The 5000-nt window shown below is 48.0% G+C and overlaps 1 protein-coding gene across 1 annotated transcript in view; it reads right to left on the bottom strand.

The window, feature by feature from the left end:
• Positions 1 to 5000, bottom strand: part of LOC136179606 (NLR family CARD domain-containing protein 3-like) — a 360535-nt gene that overhangs the window by 199443 nt on the left and 156092 nt on the right. The gene's annotated exons all lie outside the window — the stretch shown is intronic.

The raw sequence follows: 5000 nt of genomic DNA, 5'->3' as shown, positions 1-5000 counted from the left end.
CAACAACAAAGCCACACGCTGATAATTTCCATCTGCCTCTTACTATGTGGAGACATTCATCAGTGTCCCGGCCCGCTAAACCAACCTGCAGAAGATGGTACCTGCAGCGCTTTCACAACTAGGAGGAGTAACAGCACCTTCTACCTGAGTGCCATGGGGGGCCTGCAGTCTCCCGGGGACGTGGCGTCCAGCGTTGCGGGGATCTCGGTGAGCGGGGATGGCGGTGTGTGTCCGTGGATCGTACCAGGTGTGCTGGCGTCTGCACCAGCGGGGCAGCCGGTGCTCTGCCCGGGAGCGTCGCGAGGACGGCGTTTCCCCGTGTTTCTACCTCGGCAACAAAGATCACGGGGGCTGTCTGGCAAGGAGGAAGAGGGAGAGCTGCGATCGCTGAAACGGGGGACATCCTCGCTAATCCCCGGGGAGGTCGCACGGCAGCAAATCCACCACACGGACGACTCCCAGGTCTTCCCCGACAAGGCTCAAAGAATCTCCTCGTCAAGGGTGATCATTGCCCAGTCCCCAGGCAGCACACAACCAGTCGATCTCAAACCAACAAACTCCATTCTTCCTGTCAACACTCTCTACGGTGGTCCAGGTAAGCGTGGGCCAATCAAAAATCCTCTCAGAACAGGAGTCAGCGCTACTCAACGGAAAGCCGCAGGATCCAGAATCCAGCAATTAAAAAATTGTGAAAATTCAACCTTTTTCAAACAGTGAACAATGCCAAAGTGCTGTGGGACCCTCAAGTTAAACCCAGTGGTCTGCTGGGGGGTCACTTGAATATCCGCAGTTTTGTTCCCAAAAGTGATGAGATAAAACATATTCTAACGGACTCTAACTTGGACTTTTTATGTTTGTCAGAAACTTGGCTGAATAAAAACTCCCCATCCTCAGCCCTACATATTCCTGGCTATAATGCTTTTAGGAAAGATAGAGCTGTTGGCAGAGGTGGGGGGTTACTTTTATACATCAAAGACCATATGTCATGTAAAGAGGTTCATTGCTCAGTTGAGAATGAGCTTGAGCATATTTGTCTTAATATTAGCCTATCACCACAGATGTCATTCTCATTGGAGTGTATAGACCTCCATCTGCAAAAGCTATTTTCTTTGACAAATTTGAAACTGTGCTAAGGGAATGCAGCTCAGGGCAGGAAATACTAATAATGGGTGACTTCAATGTTAATTGGGAGGACAAAGGCACTAATAAGGCACTGCAACGGGTCTCTAATCAATTTGATCTCACACAACTAATTAAAGGGCCCACTAGAATAACCTCATCCTCAAAAACTCAAATTGACTTGATATTCACCAACAAACCTGAAAGGGTGACAAAATCCTTCAGTATGGTCACTGGTCTGTCTGACCATAAAGAAAAGAGAGAGAGAGAGAGAGAGAGAGAGAGAGAGAGAGAGAGAGAGAGAGAGAGAGAGAGAGTGAGTGAGTGAGTGAGAGAGAGAGAGAGAGAGAGAAAGAGAGAGTGAGAGAGAGAAAGAGAGAGTGAGAGTGAGTGAGAGAGAGAGAGAGAGAGAGAGAGAGAGAAAGAGAGAGTGAGAGTGAGTGAGAGAGAGAGAGAGAGAGAGAGAGAAAGAGAGAGAGTGAGAGAAAGAGAGAGTGAGAGAAAGAGAGTGAGTGAGTGAGAGAGAGAGAGAAAGAGTGAGTGAGAGAAAGAGAGAGTGAGAGAGAGAGAGAGTGAGAGAGAGAGAGTGAGAGAAAGAGAGAGAGATTTTTTTTTTTTTTTTTGATTTTTGCAAAACACTTTATTTACATAATTTTAGTTTTCACAGTTCAACAGTTCAACAAAGTGCTAGTGCATTAAAATCCGAGTATGTTTAAAAAAAAAAATAATACTTTATCTGATAAAAACTTGTGCAAAAATTAATTCTTCATCAACAACTGAACAAATTATGTCATTAAAACACCAGCGCTGTTTAAAAGCGTCCAAGTCTCCAATGTGTTTATAAAATCTAAAATCTAGCCAGAGTCTCGCCCTAATGTTGACCAGCCACACTGCTTTGGCCTCCTGCCCCTCTCTGTTCTCCACTCTGTTTCTTCTGCTGATGTAAATAGCCATTTTTGCCTCACCTGAAAGGTAGTTAAGGAGCTGCCACTTATCTTTTTGTTCTTTTTTGTAGGCAGCTCCCATAATAAAAACCCTCTCAGTAAAAACCACATCAAAAAAACTAAAAACCAATGTTAAAAGAGAGAAGAAGCTTGTGAGCCTCTTGCACTCTATAAAAACATTCAGTCTCTGGAAGGCAACAAAAAGGACAGGTGTTAAGAACAGCAGGATTAAGAACAGAAATAAAAGCATTGGAGGCAATAGCACCATGTAAAATCCTCCACTGGAGGTCGGCAGTCCGTTTTTTGAGGGGAGGTTTATATAAAATCCTCCACTGTGGGCCGGCTCCATTTGCTCCCAGCCTGTTTGACCACACAGTGGGGGGGCGGTTGCACAGTCCGGCCTTGTGGATCGCCTTCACACAGTTCATATACCAGGTTTTTTTGTCCGCTTTGTTTATTGTCAGCTTTTCTGGGTGTGCTATAGCCAGCAGGGGGCCGGTGAGCTCCCCCAGGCCTGGGCTCAGGAAGACTTCAGGGAAGGGGTCTGCAGGGTCCGGTCTGGCCTTTCTTTTACCATAGTCCATGAGGAGGCTCCTCTCTTTCCCCGAAAGCTTCTGGCGCCACAGCTCCAGGAGCCTCCCCGCCACCCGGACAGAGTGCAGGCCCAGAAGAGAGCCCAGGGCCCGGGCATCACGCAGCGCCGGCCCCACTGCATCCACCAGCTGCTGCAGGCACAGGGTCTTGGTTTTGAGCAGCGCCACCGTCAGGCCGGGGGTGACGCTGCTACTGATGTCCAGCTTGGCCCTGTGAATCAATGGCTCTCTCAACAACCAGTACAGAGAGTCAGACTTTGGGCACCTTTTACAGTTAAAAAGGGCCCAAGACTTAAAAACACCCTGATAAAATGGAGGCAGCCCACTTAATTTTAAAAGTTTAGAATCAATTAAAAACAGAGCCGCATCCAGCCCCAGGAAATCTGCACGTCTGAGAATGCAGCTGGCCACATCTCTCCACACTAGATCAGCCGGACCTGTCAGATATTTTTGTAAGAACTGTAGTCTGAAGGTGGCTGTCCGGCTGGCCAGGTGGACGAGGCCCTGCCCCCCCTCCTCCCTGGTTAAAAACAGCACCCCCTGTGGCACCCAGTGTAGACCATCCCAAAAAAAGTCGACCATTTTCCTTTGTAGCTGGGCTAGCAAGCCTGAAGGGGGGTCTACACAGGTTAAGCGGTGCCACAGTTGGGATGCCACAAGGTTGTTTAAAACCAATACTCTACCTTTAAAAGACATTTGAGGGAGCAGCCATTTCCACTTGGAAAGTTTCCCCTCAATTTTTTCTGTGACGGTCTCCCAGTTCTTCTGGACTATGTGTTCCTTCCCGAGGAACACCCCCAGGTACCTAAAACCATCTGTTCTCCAGGCCAAGCTCTGGGGAAGAACTGGGAGACCGTCACGCCACTCACCGACAGCGAGGGCTTCACTTTTTATCCAATTCACCCTCGCTGCCGATGTTACGCTAAAACGTTTTATAATGTTGGCTAAAATATCTGCATCCCTCTGGTCTTTAATAAAAACAACAATGTCATCGGCGTAAGCACTTAAAACAATGTTGCAATTAAAACCAGGTAAAACCAAGCCCTGTAAGTGGTAGCGTATATTGTTAAGGAGGGGTTCCAGGGAGAGTGTGTAAAGCATGCCGGACAGAGCACAGCCCTGCCTGACGCCTCTACACACCCTGAAAGGAGCACACAGGCCGCCGTTAAACTTCAGCACACTCTCAACCCCACTGTACAACACTTTGATCTTGGCTATGAACCCAGCGCTGAACCCAAACTTCTCCATAACTTTCCAGAGGAAGTTGTGTTCAACGCGGTCAAATGCCTTTTCCTGGTCTAGAGAAATCAGACCAGTGTTACAGCCCGATGAGCTGGAGACGTCCAAAACATCACGAATGAGGTGGACATTGTCCACCATGGACCTGCCGGGCACACAGTAGGTCTGGTCCCGGTGGATGACCTGCTCCATAGCCTTCCCCAGCCTGGAGGCAAAGAGTTTGGACAGAAGCTTGTAATCCACACACAGCAAAGACACAGGGCGCCAGTTTTTGATGTCCTGCAGGTTACCTTTTTTTGGGAGCAAGGTGATTACGGCTCTCCTGCAGGACATGGGCATTGAGCCAGAGGCCAGACTTTCATTAAAAACATCTAAAAGATCTTTTGCAAAGATGTCCCAGAAGGCTTTATAAAACTCCACACTCAGGCCGTCTATGCCGGGAGCCCGCCGCCCTTGCATGCCCTGCAGAGCGGCCTTCAGTTCCTGCATGTGTAACGGCCCGTTGAGCTGTGAGTTTGTCTCCTCAGAGACCTGAGGCAGTCCATGACAGAACTCCTCCATCAGAGCTTCCTCCTCCTCATACTCACTTGAGTAGAGTGCAGAGTAAAAACTCACAGCTCGCCTTCTTATCTGGCATGGCTCTGTCAATGTTTGCCCTGTGTCTGCTAAAAGTGAGTGGATTACCCTCCCCTGCCCACTCCTCTTCTCCAGGCCGAAGAAGAAACTAGAGGAAGCATCCATCTCCGTGATGGCTTGAAACCGGGACCTGACCAGTGCACCCTGTACTTTAACATCCAACAGGTCGGCTAAAGCTAGCTTTTTGACTTTGAGGATTTCAATATATCCTCGATTTGCTGTAGACTCGCTCAATCTTTCTAGTTCCACTATATCAGTCTCCAGGTCTTTCATAGATCTGGTGATGTCTCTGGTGACATTGAGGGTGTGCTGTTGACATAAAAGTTTAATCTCAGTCTTACCATGGTCCCACCACTGCCTAAGACTGTTAAACTCACCCTTCCTCTGTCTAAAAACATCCCAGAAATAAATAAGAACCTCTTTAAAATGTTTATCAAATGTTAAGACTGAATTAAAATGCCAATAAGCA

The sequence above is a fragment of the Labrus bergylta genome, chromosome 7, assembly GCF_963930695.1.
Source record: "Labrus bergylta chromosome 7, fLabBer1.1, whole genome shotgun sequence".
NCBI classification, from domain to species: domain Eukaryota; kingdom Metazoa; phylum Chordata; class Actinopteri; order Labriformes; family Labridae; genus Labrus; species Labrus bergylta.
Note: the sequence above shows the minus strand (reverse complement) of the source record. Positions and strands in the feature narration are given on the sequence as shown.